This window comes from Zootermopsis nevadensis, unplaced genomic scaffold (genome assembly GCF_977971745.1).
Source record: "Zootermopsis nevadensis isolate Lab colony 2312 unplaced genomic scaffold, Znev_1.0 Znev_ptg000024l, whole genome shotgun sequence".
Taxonomy (NCBI): domain Eukaryota; kingdom Metazoa; phylum Arthropoda; class Insecta; order Blattodea; family Termopsidae; genus Zootermopsis; species Zootermopsis nevadensis.
This window is the reverse complement of record NW_028259156.1, coordinates 20,058,897-20,077,500: the sequence shown is the minus strand read 5'-3', so window position 1 is coordinate 20,077,500 and position 18,604 is coordinate 20,058,897. Positions and strand designations below refer to the sequence as shown.

At 34.2% G+C, this 18,604-nt stretch overlaps 2 long non-coding RNA genes across 6 annotated transcripts in view; one reads left to right on the top strand and one right to left on the bottom strand.

The window, feature by feature from the left end:
* Nucleotides 1–18,604, bottom strand: part of LOC147872835 (uncharacterized) — a 180,936-nt gene that overhangs the window by 39,424 nt on the left and 122,908 nt on the right. The window lies entirely within an intron of this gene.
* The window catches only part of LOC147872842 (uncharacterized), a 14,974-nt gene continuing 12,353 nt past the window's right edge, over nt 15,984–18,604 (top strand). For 3 of the 5 annotated variants that reach the window (XR_015536973.1, XR_015536972.1, XR_015536976.1), the window contains exons 1-4: nt 15,984–16,082; nt 16,541–16,701; nt 16,930–17,068; nt 17,174–17,349. This is a non-coding gene — a long non-coding RNA (uncharacterized LOC147872842). Of the gene's footprint in view, nt 16,083–16,108; nt 16,401–16,540; nt 16,702–16,929; nt 17,069–17,173; nt 17,350–18,604 lie in introns of those variants that run through there. The other 2 variants (XR_015536974.1, XR_015536975.1) reach the window with 2 other exon arrangements.

Below are 18,604 nucleotides of genomic sequence, written 5' to 3'. Positions count from 1 at the left end.
TTTTTGGTTTTGTGCGCTTTTTGGACGATTTCCCACGTTTTTCGATTTTTCGAAAATTTTCGAAAAATTGAAAATTTAAAAAAATAACCTAACCTAACCTAACCTAACCTAACCTAACCTAACCTAACCTAACCTAACCTAACCTAACCTAACCTAACCTAACCTAACCTAACCATACCTAACCTAACCTAACCTAACCTAACCTAACCTAACCTAACCTAACCTAACCTAACCTGACCTAACCTAACCTAACCTAACCTAACCTAACCTAACCTAACCTAACCTAACCTAACCTAACCTAACCTAACCTAACCTAACCTAACCTAACCTAACCTACCCTAACCTAACCTAACCTAACCTAACCTAACCTAACCTAACCTAACCTAACCTAACCTAACCTAACCTAACCTAACCTAACCTAACCTAACCTAACCTAACCTAACCTAACCTAACCTAACCTAACCTAACCTAACCTAACCTAACCTAACCTAACCTAACCTATCCTAACCTAACCTAACCTAACCTTACCTAACCTAACCTAACCTAACCTAGCATTTTCGACGATTTCCCTTTTTTCGAAATTTCAGAAAATTTTCGAAAAAATTGAAATTTTCAAAAATTTTCAAAAATTTTCAAAAAATTAAAAGTTGCTGTAAATGGCATGAAACGCGAAGAAAACTAAAGATTTTCGAAATTTTCGAAAAAAATTTTGAATTCAGAATTTTTGAAAATTATTTGGTTTTCTGCGCTTTATGGACGATTTCCCACGTTTTTCGATTTTTCGAAAATTTTCGAAAAAATTAAAATTTTCAAAAATTTTCGAAATTTTCAAAAAATTAAAAGTGGCTGTAAATGGCATGAAACGCGAAGAAAACTAAATATTTTCGAAATTTTCGAAAAAAATTTTGAATTCAGAATTTTTAAAAAATTTTTGGTTTTGTGCGCTTTTTGGACGATTTCCCACGTTTTTCGATTTTTCGAAAATTTTCGAAAAATTGAAAATTTAAAAAAATAACCTAACCTAACCTAACCTAACCTAACCTAACCTAACCTAACCTAACCTAACCATACCTAACCTAACCTAACCTAACCTAACCTAACCTAACCTAACCTAACCTAACCTAACCTAACCTAACCTAACCTAACCTAACCTAACCTAACCTAACCTAACCTAACCTAACCTAACCTAACCTAACCTAACCTAACCTAACCTAACCTAACCTAACCTAACCTAACCTATCCTAACCTAACCTAACCTAACCTTACCTAACCTAACCTAACCTAAACTAACCTAGAATTTTCGACGATTTCCCTTTTTTCGAAATTTCAGAAAATTTTCGAAAAAATTGAAATTTTCAAAAATTTTCAAAAAATTAAAAGTTGCTGTAAATGGCATGAAACGCGAAGAAAACTAAAGATTTTCGAAATTTTCGAAAAAAATTTTAAATTCAGAATTTTTGAAAATTTTTTGGTTTTCTGCGCTTTATGGACGATTTCCCACGTTTTTCGATTTTTCGAAAATTTTCGAAAAAATTAAAATTTTCAAAAATTTTCGAAATTTTCAAAAAATTAAAAGTGGCTGTAAATGGCATGAAACGCGAAGAAAACTAAATATTTTCGAAATTTTCGAAAAAAATTTTGAATTCAGAATTTTTCAAAAATTTTTGGTTTGGTGCGCTTTTTGGACGATTTCCCACGTTTTTCGATTTTTCGAAAATTTTCGAAAAATTGAAAATTTAAAAAAATAACCTAACCTAACCTAACCTAACCTAACCTAACCTAACCTAACCTAACCTAACCTAACCTAACCTAACCTAACCTAACCTAACCATACCTAACCTAACCTAACCTAACCTAACCTAACCTAACCTAACCTAACCTAACCTAACCTAACCTAACCTAACCTAACCTAACCTAACCTAACCTAACCTAACCTAACCTAACCTAACCTAACCTAACCTAACCTAACCTAACCTAACCTAACCTAACCTAACCTAACCTAACCTAACCTAACCTAACCTAACCTAACCTAACCTAACCTAACCTAACCTATCCTAACCTAACCTAACCTAACCTTACCTAACCTAACCTAACCTAACCTAACCTAGCATTTTCGACGATTTCCCTTTTTTCGAAATTTCAGAAAATTTTCGAAAAAATTGAAATTTTCAAAAATTTTCAAAAATTTTCAAAAAATTAAAAGTTGCTGTAAATGGCATGAAACGCGAAGAAAACTAAAGATTTTCGAAATTTTCGAAAAAAATTTTGAATTCAGAATTTTTGAAAATTTTTTGGTTTTCTGCGCTTTATGGACGATTTCCCACGTTTTTCGATTTTTCGAAAATTTTCGAAAAAATTAAAATTTTCAAAAATTTTCGAAATTTTCAAAAAATTAAAAGTGGCTGTAAATGGCATGAAACGCGAAGAAAACTAAATATTTTCGAAATTTTCGAAAAAAATTTTGAATTCAGAATTTTTCAAAAATTTTTGGTTTTGTGGGCTTTTTGGACGATTTCCCACGTTTTTCGATTTTTCGAAAATTTTCGAAAAATTGAAAATTTAAAAAAATAACCTAACCTAACCTAACCTAACCTAACCTAACCTAACCTAACCTAACCTAACCTAACCATACCTAACCTAACCTAACCTAACCTAACCTAACCTAACCTAACCTAACCTAACCTAACCTAACCTAACCTAACCTAACCTAACCTAACCTAACCTAACCTAACCTAACCTAACCTAACCTAACCTAACCTAACCTAACCTAACCTAACCTAACCTAACCTAACCTAACCTAACCTAACCTATCCTAACCTAACCTAACCTAACCTTACCTAACCTAACCTAACCTAAACTAACCTAGAATTTTCGACGATTTCCCTTTTTTCGAAATTTCAGAAAATTTTCGAAAAAATTGAAATTTTCAAAAATTTTCAAAAAATTAAAAGTTGCTGTAAATGGCATGAAACGCGAAGAAAACTTAAGATTTTCGAAATTTTCGAAAAAAATTTTAAATTCAGAATTTTTGAAAATTTTTTGGTTTTCTGCGCTTTATGGACGATTTCCCACGTTTTTCGATTTTTCGAAAATTTTCGAAAAAATTAAAATTTTCAAAAATTTTCAAAAAATTAAAAGTGGCTGTAAATGGCATGAAACGCGAAGAAAACTAAATATTTTCGAAATTTTCGAAAAAAATTTTGAATTCAGAATTTTTCAAAAATTTTTGGTTTTGTGCGCTTTTTGGACGATTTCCCACGTTTTCTGATTTTTCGAAAATTTTCGAAAAATTGAAAATTTAAAAAAATAACCTAACCTAACCTAACCTAACCTAACCTAACCTAACCTAACCTAACCTAACCTAACCTAACCTAACCTAACCTAACCTAACCTAACCTAACCATACCTAACCTAACCTAACCTAACCTAACCTAACCTAACCTAACCTAACCTAACCTAACCTAACCTAACCTAACCTAACCTAACCTAACCTAACCTAACCTAACCTAACCTAACCTAACCTAACCTAACCTAACCTAACCTAACCTAACCTAACCTAACCTAACCTAACCTAACCTAACCTAACCTAACCTAACCTAACCTAACCTAACCTAACCTATCCTAACCTAACCTAACCTAACCTTACCTAACCTAACCTAACCTAACCTAACCTAGCATTTTCGACGATTTCCCTTTTTTCGAAATTTCAGAAAATTTTCGAAAAAATTGAAATTTTCAAAAATTTTCAAAAATTTTCAAAAAATTAAAAGTTGCTGTAAATGGCATGAAACGCGAAGAAAACTAAAGATTTTCGAAATTTTCGAAAAAAATTTTGAATTCAGAATTTTTGAAAATTTTTTGGTTTTCTGCGCTTTATGGACGATTTCCCACGTTTTTCGATTTTTCGAAAATTTTCGAAAAAATTAAAATTTTCAAAAATTTTCGAAATTTTCAAAAAATTAAAAGTGGCTGTAAATGGCATGAAACGCGAAGAAAACTAAATATTTTCGAAATTTTCGAAAAAAATTTTGAATTCAGAATTTTTCAAAAATTTTTGGTTTTGTGCGCTTTTTGGACGATTTCCCACGTTTTTCGATTTTTCGAAAATTTTCGAAAAATTGAAAATTTAAAAAAATAACCTAACCTAACCTAACCTAACCTAACCTAACCTAACCTAACCTAACCTAACCTAACCTAACCTAACCTAACCTAACCATACCTAACCTAACCTAACCTAACCTAACCTAACCTAACCTAACCTAACCTAACCTAACCTAACCTAACCTAACCTAACCTAACCTAACCTAACCTAACCTAACCTAACCTAACCTAACCTAACCTAACCTAACCTAACCTAACCTAACCTAACCTAACCTAACCTAACCTAACCTAACCTAACCTAACCTAACCTAACCTAACCTAACCTAACCTAACCTAACCTAACCTAACCTAACCTAACCTAACCTAACCTAACCTAACCTAACCTAACCTAACCTAACCTAACCTAACCTAACCTAACCTAACCTAACCTAACCTAACCTAACCTAACCTAACGTAACCTAACCTAACCTAACCTAACCTAACCTAACCTAACCTAACCTAACCTATCCTAACCTAACCTAACCTAACCTTACCTAACCTAACCTAACCTAACCTAACCTAGCATTTTCGACGATTTCCCTTTTTTCGAAATTTCAGAAAATTTTCGAAAAAATTGAAATTTTCAAAAATTTTCAAAAATTTTCAAAAAATTAAAAGTTGCTGTAAATGGCATGAAACGCGAAGAAAACTAAAGATTTACGAAATTTTCGAAAAAAATTTTGAATTCAGAATTTTTGAAAATTTTTTGGTTTTCTGCGCTTTATGGACGATTTCCCACGTTTTTCGATTTTTCGAAAATTTTCGAAAAAATTAAAATTTTCAAAAATTTTCGAAATTTTCAAAAAATTAAAAGTGGCTGTAAATGGCATGAAACGCGAAGAAAACTAAATATTTTCGAAATTTTCGAAAAAAATTTTGAATTCAGAATTTTTCAAAAATTTTTGGTTTTGTGCGCTTTTTGGACGATTTCCCACGTTTTTCGATTTTTCGAAAATTTTCGAAAAATTGAAAATTTAAAAAAATAACCTAACCTAACCTAACCTAACCTAACCTAACCTAACCTAACCTAACCTAACCTAACCTAACCTAACCTAACCTAACCTAACCTAACCATACCTAACCTAACCTAACCTAACCTAACCTAACCTAACCTAACCTAACCTAACCTAACCTGACCTAACCTAACCTAACCTAACCTAACCTAACCTAACCTAACCTAACCTAACCTAACCTAACCTAACCTAACCTAACCTAACCTAACCTAACCTAACCTACCCTACCCTAACCTAACCTAACCTAACCTAACCTAACCTAACCTAACCTAACCTAACCTAACCTAACCTAACCTAACCTAACCTAACCTAACCTAACCTAACCTAACCTAACCTAACCTAACCTAACCTAACCTAACCTAACCTAACCTAACCTAACCTATCCTAACCTAACCTAACCTAACCTTACCTAACCTAACCTAACCTAACCTAGCATTTTCGACGATTTCCCTTTTTTCGAAATTTCAGAAAATTTTCGAAAAAATTGAAATTTTCAAAAATTTTCAAAAATTTTCAAAAAATTAAAAGTTGCTGTAAATGGCATGAAACGCGAAGAAAACTAAAGATTTACGAAATTTTCGAAAAAAATTTTGAATTCAGAATTTTTGAAAATTATTTGGTTTTCTGCGCTTTATGGACGATTTCCCACGTTTTTCGATTTTTTCGAAAATTTTCGAAAAAATTAAAATTTTCAAAAATTTTCGAAATTTTCAAAAAATTAAAAGTGGCTGTAAATGGCATGAAACGCGAAGAAAACTAAATATTTTCGAAATTTTCGAAAAAAATTTTGAATTCAGAATTTTTCAAAAATTTTTGGTTTTGTGCGCTTTTTGGACGATTTCCCACGTTTTTCGATTTTTCGAAAATTTTCGAAAAATTGAAAATTTAAAAAAATAACCTAACCTAACCTAACCTAACCTAACCTAACCTAACCTAACCTAACCTAACCTAACCTAACCATACCTAACCTAACCTAACCTAACCTAACCTAACCTAACCTAACCTAACCTAACCTAACCTAACCTAACCTAACCTAACCTAACCTAACCTAACCTAACCTAACCTAACCTAACCTAACCTAACCTAACCTAACCTAACCTAACCTAACCTAACCTAACCTATCCTAACCTAACCTAACCTAACCTTACCTAACCTAACCTAACCTAAACTAACCTAGAATTTTCGACGATTTCCCTTTTTTCGAAATTTCAGAAAATTTTCGAAAAAATTGAAATTTTCAAAAATTTTCAAAAAATTAAAAGTTGCTGTAAATGGCATGAAACGCGAAGAAAACTAAAGATTTTCGAAATTTTCGAAAAAAATTTTAAATTCAGAATTTTTGAAAATTTTTTGGTTTTCTGCGCTTTATGGACGATTTCCCACGTTTTTCGATTTTTCGAAAATTTTCGAAAAAATTAAAATTTTCAAAAATTTTCGAAATTTTCAAAAAATTAAAAGTGGCTGTAAATGGCATGAAACGCGAAGAAAACTAAATATTTTCGAAATTTTCGAAAAAAATTTTGAATTCAGAATTTTTCAAAAATTTTTGGTTTGGTGCGCTTTTTGGACGATTTCCCACGTTTTTCGATTTTTCGAAAATTTTCGAAAAATTGAAAATTTAAAAAAATAACCTAACCTAACCTAACCTAACCTAACCTAACCTAACCTAACCTAACCTAACCTAACCTAACCTAACCTAACCTAACCTAACCATACCTAACCTAACCTAACCTAACCTAACCTAACCTAACCTAACCTAACCTAACCTAACCTAACCTAACCTAACCTAACCTAACCTAACCTAACCTAACCTAACCTAACCTAACCTAACCTAACCTAACCTAACCTAACCTAACCTAACCTAACCTAACCTAACCTAACCTAACCTAACCTAACCTAACCTAACCTAACCTAACCTAACCTAACCTATCCTAACCTAACCTAACCTAACCTTACCTAACCTAACCTAACCTAACCTAACCTAGCATTTTCGACGATTTCCCTTTTTTCGAAATTTCAGAAAATTTTCGAAAAAATTGAAATTTTCAAAAATTTTCAAAAATTTTCAAAAAATTAAAAGTTGCTGTAAATGGCATGAAACGCGAAGAAAACTAAAGATTTTCGAAATTTTCGAAAAAAATTTTGAATTCAGAATTTTTGAAAATTTTTTGGTTTTCTGCGCTTTATGGACGATTTCCCACGTTTTTCGATTTTTCGAAAATTTTCGAAAAAATTAAAATTTTCAAAAATTTTCGAAATTTTCAAAAAATTAAAAGTGGCTGTAAATGGCATGAAACGCGAAGAAAACTAAATATTTTCGAAATTTTCGAAAAAAATTTTGAATTCAGAATTTTTCAAAAATTTTTGGTTTTGTGGGCTTTTTGGACGATTTCCCACGTTTTTCGATTTTTCGAAAATTTTCGAAAAATTGAAAATTTAAAAAAATAACCTAACCTAACCTAACCTAACCTAACCTAACCTAACCTAACCTAACCTAACCTAACCATACCTAACCTAACCTAACCTAACCTAACCTAACCTAACCTAACCTAACCTAACCTAACCTAACCTAACCTAACCTAACCTAACCTAACCTAACCTAACCTAACCTAACCTAACCTAACCTAACCTAACCTAACCTAACCTAACCTAACCTAACCTATCCTAACCTAACCTAACCTAACCTTACCTAACCTAACCTAACCTAAACTAACCTAGAATTTTCGACGATTTCCCTTTTTTCGAAATTTCAGAAAATTTTCGAAAAAATTGAAATTTTCAAAAATTTTCAAAAAATTAAAAGTTGCTGTAAATGGCATGAAACGCGAAGAAAACTAAAGATTTTCGAAATTTTCGAAAAAAATTTTAAATTCAGAATTTTTGAAAATTTTTTGGTTTTCTGCGCTTTATGGACGATTTCCCACGTTTTTCGATTTTTCGAAAATTTTCGAAAAAATTAAAATTTTCAAAAATTTTCGAAATTTTCAAAAAATTAAAAGTGGCTGTAAATGGCATGAAACGCGAAGAAAACTAAATATTTTCGAAATTTTCGAAAAAAATTTTGAATTCAGAATTTTTCAAAAATTTTTGGTTTTGTGCGCTTTTTGGACGATTTCCCACGTTTTTCGATTTTTCGAAAATTTTCGAAAAATTGAAAATTTAAAAAAATAACCTAACCTAACCTAACCTAACCTAACCTAACCTAACCTAACCTAACCTAACCTAACCTAACCTAACTTAACCTAACCTAACCTAACCTAACCTAACCTAACCTAACCTAACCTAACCTAACCTAACCTAACCTAACCTAACCTAACCTAACCTAACCTAACCTAACCTAACCTAACCTAACCTAACCTAACCTAACCTAACCTAACCTAACCTAACCTAACCTAACCTAACCTAACCTAACCTAACCTAACCTAACCTAACCTAACCTAACCTAACCTAACCTAACCTAACCTAACCTATCCTAACCTAACCTAACCTAACCTTACCTAACCTAACCTAACCTAACCTAACCTAGCATTTTCGACGATTTCCCTTTTTTCGAAATTTCGGAAAATTTTCGAAAAAATTGAAATTTTCAAAAATTTTCAAAAATTTTCAAAAAATTAAAAGTTGCTGTAAATGGCATGAAACGCGAAGAAAACTAAAGATTTTCGAAATTTTCGAAAAAAATTTTGAATTCAGAATTTTTGAAAATTTTTTGGTTTTCTGCGCTTTATGGACGATTTCCCACGTTTTTCGATTTTTCGAAAATTTTCGAAAAAATTAAAATTTTCAAAAATTTTCGAAATTTTCAAAAAATTAAAAGTGGCTGTAAATGGCATGAAACGCGAAGAAAACTAAATATTTTCGAAATTTTCGAAAAAAATTTTGAATTCAGAATTTTTCAAAAATTTTTGGTTTTGTGCGCTTTTTGGACGATTTCCCACGTTTTTCGATTTTTCGAAAATTTTCGAAAAATTGAAAATTTAAAAAAATAACCTAACCTAACCTAACCTAACCTAACCTAACCTAACCTAACCTAACCTAACCTAACCTAACCTAACCTAACCATACCTAACCTAACCTAACCTAACCTAACCTAACCTAACCTAACCTAACCTAACCTAACCTAACCTAACCTAACCTAACCTAACCTAACCTAACCTAACCTAACCTAACCTAACCTAACCTAACCTAACCTAACCTAACCTAACCTAACCTAACCTAACCTAACCTAACCTAACCTAACCTAACCTAACCTAACCTAACCTAACCTAACCTAACCTAACCTAACCTAACCTAACCTAACCTAACCTAACCTAACCTAACCTAACCTAACCTAACCTAACCTAACCTAACCTAACCTAACCTAACCTAACCTAACCTAACCTAACCTAACCTAACCTAACCTAACGTAACCTAACCTAACCTAACCTAACCTAACCTAACCTAACCTAACCTAACCTATCCTAACCTAACCTAACCTAACCTTACCTAACCTAACCTAACCTAACCTAACCTAGCATTTTCGACGATTTCCCTTTTTTCGAAATTTCAGAAAATTTTCGAAAAAATTGAAATTTTCAAAAATTTTCAAAAATTTTCAAAAAATTAAAAGTTGCTGTAAATGGCATGAAACGCGAAGAAAACTAAAGATTTACGAAATTTTCGAAAAAAATTTTGAATTCAGAATTTTTGAAAATTTTTTGGTTTTCTGCGCTTTATGGACGATTTCCCACGTTTTTCGATTTTTCGAAAATTTTCGAAAAAATTAAAATTTTCAAAAATTTTCGAAATTTTCAAAAAATTAAAAGTGGCTGTAAATGGCATGAAACGCGAAGAAAACTAAATATTTTCGAAATTTTCGAAAAAAATTTTGAATTCAGAATTTTTCAAAAATTTTTGGTTTTGTGCGCTTTTTGGACGATTTCCCACGTTTTTCGATTTTTCGAAAATTTTCGAAAAATTGAAAATTTAAAAAAATAACCTAACCTAACCTAACCTAACCTAACCTAACCTAACCTAACCTAACCTAACCTAACCTAACCTAACCTAACCTAACCTAACCTAACCATACCTAACCTAACCTAACCTAACCTAACCTAACCTAACCTAACCTAACCTAACCTAACCTGACCTAACCTAACCTAACCTAACCTAACCTAACCTAACCTAACCTAACCTAACCTAACCTAACCTAACCTAACCTAACCTAACCTAACCTAACCTAACCTACCCTAACCTAACCTAACCTAACCTAACCTAACCTAACCTAACCTAACCTAACCTAACCTAACCTAACCTAACCTAACCTAACCTAACCTAACCTAACCTAACCTAACCTAACCTAACCTAACCTAACCTAACCTAACCTAACCTAACCTAACCTAACCTAACCTAACCTATCCTAACCTAACCTAACCTAACCTTACCTAACCTAACCTAACCTAACCTAGCATTTTCGACGATTTCCCTTTTTTCGAAATTTCAGAAAATTTTCGAAAAAATTGAAATTTTCAAAAATTTTCAAAAATTTTCAAAAAATTAAAAGTTGCTGTAAATGGCATGAAACGCGAAGAAAACTAAAGATTTTCGAAATTTTCGAAAAAAATTTTGAATTCAGAATTTTTGAAAATTATTTGGTTTTCTGCGCTTTATGGACGATTTCCCACGTTTTTCGATTTTTCGAAAATTTTCGAAAAAATTAAAATTTTCAAAAATTTTCGAAATTTTCAAAAAATTAAAAGTGGCTGTAAATGGCATGAAACGCGAAGAAAACTAAATATTTTCGAAATTTTCGAAAAAAATTTTGAATTCAGAATTTTTCAAAAATTTTTGGTTTTGTGCGCTTTTTGGACGATTTCCCACGTTTTTCGATTTTTCGAAAATTTTCGAAAAATTGAAAATTTAAAAAAATAACCTAACCTAACCTAACCTAACCTAACCTAACCTAACCTAACCTAACCTAACCTAACCTAACCATACCTAACCTAACCTAACCTAACCTAACCTAACCTAACCTAACCTAACCTAACCTAACCTAACCTAACCTAACCTAACCTAACCTAACCTAACCTAACCTAACCTAACCTAACCTAACCTAACCTAACCTAACCTAACCTAACCTAACCTAACCTAACCTAACCTAACCTAACCTAACCTATCCTAACCTAACCTAACCTAACCTTACCTAACCTAACCTAACCTAAACTAACCTAGAATTTTCGACGATTTCCCTTTTTTCGAAATTTCAGAAAATTTTCGAAAAAATTGAAATTTTCAAAAATTTTCAAAAAATTAAAAGTTGCTGTAAATGGCATGAAACGCGAAGAAAACTAAAGATTTTCGAAATTTTCGAAAAAAATTTTAAATTCAGAATTTTTGAAAATTTTTTGGTTTTCTGCGCTTTATGGACGATTTCCCACGTTTTTCGATTTTTCGAAAATTTTCGAAAAAATTAAAATTTTCAAAAATTTTCGAAATTTTCAAAAAATTAAAAGTGGCTGTAAATGGCATGAAACGCGAAGAAAACTAAATATTTTCGAAATTTTCGAAAAAAATTTTGAATTCAGAATTTTTCAAAAATTTTTGGTTTGGTGCGCTTTTTGGACGATTTCCCACGTTTTTCGATTTTTCGAAAATTTTCGAAAAATTGAAAATTTAAAAAAATAACCTAACCTAACCTAACCTAACCTAACCTAACCTAACCTAACCTAACCTAACCTAACCTAACCTAACCTAACCTAACCTAACCATACCTAACCTAACCTAACCTAACCTAACCTAACCTAACCTAACCTAACCTAACCTAACCTAACCTAACCTAACCTAACCTAACCTAACCTAACCTAACCTAACCTAACCTAACCTAACCTAACCTAACCTAACCTAACCTAACCTAACCTAACCTAACCTAACCTAACCTAACCTAACCTAACCTAACCTAACCTAACCTAACCTAACCTAACCTATCCTAACCTAACCTAACCTAACCTTACCTAACCTAACCTAACCTAACCTAACCTAGCATTTTCGACGATTTCCCTTTTTTCGAAATTTCAGAAAATTTTCGAAAAAATTGAAATTTTCAAAAATTTTCAAAAATTTTCAAAAAATTAAAAGTTGCTGTAAATGGCATGAAACGCGAAGAAAACTAAAGATTTTCGAAATTTTCGAAAAAAATTTTGAATTCAGAATTTTTGAAAATTTTTTGGTTTTCTGCGCTTTATGGACGATTTCCCACGTTTTTCGATTTTTCGAAAATTTTCGAAAAAATTAAAATTTTCAAAAATTTTCGAAATTTTCAAAAAATTAAAAGTGGCTGTAAATGGCATGAAACGCGAAGAAAACTAAATATTTTCGAAATTTTCGAAAAAAATTTTGAATTCAGAATTTTTCAAAAATTTTTGGTTTTGTGGGCTTTTTGGACGATTTCCCACGTTTTTCGATTTTTCGAAAATTTTCGAAAAATTGAAAATTTAAAAAAATAACCTAACCTAACCTAACCTAACCTAACCTAACCTAACCTAACCTAACCTAACCTAACCATACCTAACCTAACCTAACCTAACCTAACCTAACCTAACCTAACCTAACCTAACCTAACCTAACCTAACCTAACCTAACCTAACCTAACCTAACCTAACCTAACCTAACCTAACCTAACCTAACCTAACCTAACCTAACCTAACCTAACCTAACCTAACCTAACCTAACCTAACCTAACCTAACCTATCCTAACCTAACCTAACCTAACCTTACCTAACCTAACCTAACCTAAACTAACCTAGAATTTTCGACGATTTCCCTTTTTTCGAAATTTCAGAAAATTTTCGAAAAAATTGAAATTTTCAAAAATTTTCAAAAAATTAAAAGTTGCTGTAAATGGCATGAAACGCGAAGAAAACTAAAGATTTTCGAAATTTTCGAAAAAAATTTTAAATTCAGAATTTTTGAAAATTTTTTGGTTTTCTGCGCTTTATGGACGATTTCCCACGTTTTTCGATTTTTCGAAAATTTTCGAAAAAATTAAAATTTTCAAAAATTTTCAAAAAATTAAAAGTGGCTGTAAATGGCATGAAACGCGAAGAAAACTAAATATTTTCGAAATTTTCGAAAAAAATTTTGAATTCAGAATTTTTCAAAAATTTTTGGTTTTGTGCGCTTTTTGGACGATTTCCCACGTTTTCTGATTTTTCGAAAATTTTCGAAAAATTGAAAATTTAAAAAAATAACCTAACCTAACCTAACCTAACCTAACCTAACCTAACCTAACCTAACCTAACCTAACCTAACCTAACCTAACCTAACCTAACCTAACCTAACCTAACCTAACCATACCTAACCTAACCTAACCTAACCTAACCTAACCTAACCTAACCTAACCTAACCTAACCTAACCTAACCTAACCTAACCTAACCTAACCTAACCTAACCTAACCTAACCTAACCTAACCTAACCTAACCTAACCTAACCTAACCTAACCTAACCTAACCTAACCTAACCTAACCTAACCTAACCTAACCTAACCTAACCTAACCTAACCTAACCTAACCTAACCTATCCTAACCTAACCTAACCTAACCTTACCTAACCTAACCTAACCTAACCTAACCTAGCATTTTCGACGATTTCCCTTTTTTCGAAATTTCAGAAAATTTTCGAAAAAATTGAAATTTTCAAAAATTTTCAAAAATTTTCAAAAAATTAAAAGTTGCTGTAAATGGCATGAAACGCGAAGAAAACTAAAGATTTTCGAAATTTTCGAAAAAAATTTTGAATTCAGAATTTTTGAAAATTTTTTGGTTTTCTGCGCTTTATGGACGATTTCCCACGTTTTTCGATTTTTCGAAAATTTTCGAAAAAATTAAAATTTTCAAAAATTTTCGAAATTTTCAAAAAATTAAAAGTGGCTGTAAATGGCATGAAACGCGAAGAAAACTAAATATTTTCGAAATTTTCGAAAAAAATTTTGAATTCAGAATTTTTCAAAAATTTTTGGTTTTGTGCGCTTTTTGGACGATTTCCCACGTTTTTCGATTTTTCGAAAATTTTCGAAAAATTGAAAATTTAAAAAAATAACCTAACCTAACCTAACCTAACCTAACCTAACCTAACCTAACCTAACCTAACCTAACCTAACCTAACCTAACCTAACCTAACCTAACCTAACCATACCTAACCTAACCTAACCTAACCTAACCTAACCTAACCTAACCTAACCTAACCTAACCTAACCTAACCTAACCTAACCTAACCTAACCTAACCTAACCTAACCTAACCTAACCTAACCTAACCTAACCTAACCTAACCTATCCTAACCTAACCTAACCTAACCTTACCTAACCTAACCTAACCTAACCTAACCTAGCATTTTCGACGATTTCCCTTTTTTCGAAATTTCAGAAAATTTTCGAAAAAATTGAAATTTTGAAAAATTTTCAAAAATTTTCAAAAAATTAAAAGTTGCTGTAAATGGCATGAAACGCGAAGAAAACTAAAGATTTTCGAAATTTTCGAAAAAAATTTTGAATTCAGAATTTTTGAAAATTTTTTGGTTTTCTGCGCTTTATGGACGATTTCCCACGTTTTTCGATTTTTCGAAAATTTTCGAAAAAATTAAAATTTTCAAAAATTTTCGAAATTTTCAAAAAATTAAAAGTGGCTGTAAATGGCATGAAACGCGAAGAAAACTAAATATTTTCGAAATTTTCGAAAAAAAATTTGAATTCAGAATTTTTCAAAAATTTTTGGTTTTGTGCGCTTTTTGGACGATTTCCCACGTTTTTCGATTTTTCGAAAATTTTCGAAAAATTGAAATTTAAAAAAAATTAACGTAACCTAACCCCCGCCGGCCCTAAAACCCCCCGGCCCTAAAACCCCCCGGCCCTAACACCCCCCGGCCCTAACACCCCCCCCTAACACTCCCCCCCTAACATCCCCCCCTAACATCCCCCCCTAACATCCCCCCCTAACATCCCCTCCCTAACATCCCCTCCCTAACATCCCCTCCCTAACATCCCCCCCCGGGCCAAACCCCCCCCCCCGGGCCAAACCCCCCCCCCGGGCCAAACCCCCCGGCCCTAACCCCCCCGGCCCTAAACCCCCCACGGCCCTAAACCCCCCACGGCCCTAACCCCCACGAAAGGAGGTGGAGGCCCAGGCCGTTTCTTGAGCGAGCAGTGGCGCGGACCCGGCTCCGGACAATGGCCTGGGCGCCGGGCGCCTGGTGGCGGGTTCCAACGAACCGCCCGAGTCGGACGAGTCCAACTCGTTGGCTTTGCGCTCGCACGCTACGCAAAACAGGACCTCATGGGCGAGGCGAGTCGTTCAACTCTTTCGACTAACCCACCTGGCAACAGATCTTGTCTAGGGGATATAGCAAGAGCATAGTAAGATTACGTATAATAAGAGGACCACTCAAAATTCGAAAATAATACCAGCAACGAAAGCGCGGTAATTGATATGGAATAATACGACAGGGGGGCTCAACCCCAGCCGCTAAGTGGTCATAGGAACTTAAAACAAACCTCTTAAAGCAAAATAATAACTTGCGCCCTCTGTGGGTAACGGCGCTTTTGGTGGGTCCCGATGTTCCCGCACAGAGGACGCTGCCGTTTATTTTACGTTTTTCGAGCGTCGTTTCATTCTCTACGACCATTTACGACCTGAGGCTGACCCTCCGTCCCGCGATTTGGTTTCATTCTATTAAATCATTGGTTTTCGCTGCTCGTAGTATTTTCGCTTCTACTGTTTTATTACTGGACGTATAATTTTATCTGCCCATTAGTCATCTCTGCCGACACGCGGTGGATGAGTTTTTCATCTTTGCCTTTCCCGGCATGCTCCGCGAAACTTGTTTCCTACGGACAAGTTGAGTTTGTTTCTGGTTGTCTGTCTCCTGCTCCGGTACAGCGCGTACGTGTTCAGTCTTTACGTAAGTTGCGGCTTCAGTCAGCCATTTTGATATTACGTCTCAGCTTGTGTTTGGTTTAATTATCGATTTGTTCGACAGCCAAAGAGTTGTTGAAGCTTTCGTGGTGGTAGTACGAGGCTCTAAAGAATGCAGGCGAATTCGTGATAATGAAAATACTAACCGATTTTCTCTAGAAATTACAAAAATCGTTGAGTTAGATTTTATTCGACTTAAACCCTTGCACCATTGAAAATTTAATCCTGGAATCTGAAGCGAAAATAATAATAAATTCTTATTGTGTGGATTTCCACCTCTTTTGCCATTCACTGTACGTGTAATGTAAGCACAAATCGATGAAAATTGTAATATTTATTATAATTGACTCCTGGATTTGACCTTATCATAATGAATACAGATTTAACCTGGTCGGATAGATAACGACCCTGACTTATCGGCATTTCTGTCTGGCGGCTTTACAGGTGAATTACGTCGCTTTTCCATGGAGAAAGTGGAGTGATATAAGATCGTCTATATATTTTTCTCAAGGACTGTGACACGCACATGCGAGAGTACATGTGTCCTGTTTTGTGTCCTCGGGTGCTACGTCCTGTACAACGCGAGCCTACTTAAGTCATTCAAGGTGAGTTGCATGAAATATTCCGTCCTCTGAAGTAGAGAGTTCTGAAAGTACGTTGAGAGAAAAACTTATATTGCGTGCTGTTACCGATACAAAGTGACTTGGCCTGCGTCACACAAGACAAGATGGCTGAAATGACGTTGCAACACTGAACTAAGTATTCTGAGATGATATTCTATTTTACGTTTTCATTGTTCTGTGATACTGCCCACGCATTCCGTCTCCTTCTAGGTCAGTGGTAACAACCACGTGACACTCGTTCAAGACTTGAGGTTTATGGAGCGGTGAGGATGACGGCCGCTTACATCGTGAGGTCGCTAACACGACAACCCGAAAATTATATTACAGCAGCAGGGAACTAAGGACTCCGGTGAGTACAATGAGAAATTGTCAGATAATGCCCACTGATCGAGTTTCAGAGCGTACGTACAGAAGCGACGTAATTATAAATTCTTGTCATTATATCTGCTTTGAGGTGATTGGCGGAGCCCTCTTCACATTCACGGTGATTATGATATCATCATTCTTCATCGCCGTCGTGAACCTCTGAACCAGAAGATTTTTCCACGTCTCGCTCCTGGACGCTGCTCTGTGACGTCGTCTGGCTCGAGACGTCTGAAACGATGAGGCACCAGCGAGCGATGGACTCGGGTGAGTACGGTGATGTATTATTTCGAGGTTGATTAAAAATTATAATGACTTTCGTAGATAGTGTTCTGTGGGAAATTAAAAATTAGTATGTCTCGACGGTAATGTAGTGTCTGAGTACTGGGATTTCGCGAAGGTACCGATATCGCCAAAATCAAAGAATGTTTGAAACCCCCTACGTACGGTAAGGAATCGAGTTCTTTTATGAGTTGGAAACAGAAAGGAAAAGTTACAGATCATTTGAGAATTGTTGATGGGAAAGGAGGAAATGCAGACAATCACAGAGACGTTGCGTGTCCGGTGATAGACACGCACACTTGCGGTATGAGACCAGTTTCTTCGTCTCTCTTGATGTAAACATGTACGGCAGTCATCGTGTAGCTGACAGTCGTTTAACTGGTCAAAGCCTTTCTCTTCGTGTATAGACACATACACATATTGGTACATACGTTGAAGTAAACTTTCAGAATTGAACTACTTGGTATTTAGTATTCTCTGTTGAAGGCTTAATGTACCGTTTACATGCCTTTTTCTTTATCAGTATTACTTCGCCCCACTCGCTTGTAAATAATCTTCTTGAATCTCTTTCCCTAATTGTTTTCAAGTTCGGATTGTCTTACAGAGTGAGAAACGAAGTATTACGCCTGTCTAAATCATCAAGAAATATTATAGGACTGTTAACTTAGTTGAAGCATCTCTCTCTGTCTGTCTGTCTGTCTGTCTGTGTTTTTAATAAGTTCCGAAGATTAGGATGGGTTGACACTCAGGTTACAGTAAATTGGTTCATCGATTCTCGACAGATTCTGACGAATTTAGGACCGCGTTCAGGTGTGGGTTGCTCTAAAATCCAGCCGTTCCTCAGCTCGAATATTTGTTGCGCCATTGAACATTGTCTCGAGAATAATAGCAAAACTTGAAGAAGTTGCTGTTTCCAGCACTTCGTGTCCCATTTGATAGGTTGAACACGTGTACGTGTTCAGTACGAGAAAGAAATTGCTGCCGTGTTTGAAAACATGTTTTAAGCTGGAAGAAACCAGCAGATAGTCTCAATAAATGCACTGCGTGAATGGAATTCTTAGGAATATTACACATTCTCCAACTTTGTCGCATTGCTCATATCACGTGTAACCATGGATTAAATTCCTTGTAGAATCGAATTCAGACAAATAATTATCTTTTTCTGTTATTTCGTGTCATGAACTGTTGACCTTGGTTGAAAGAGTGCGTCTTAATGCACTTCCATAAAATTCTCCGCTGT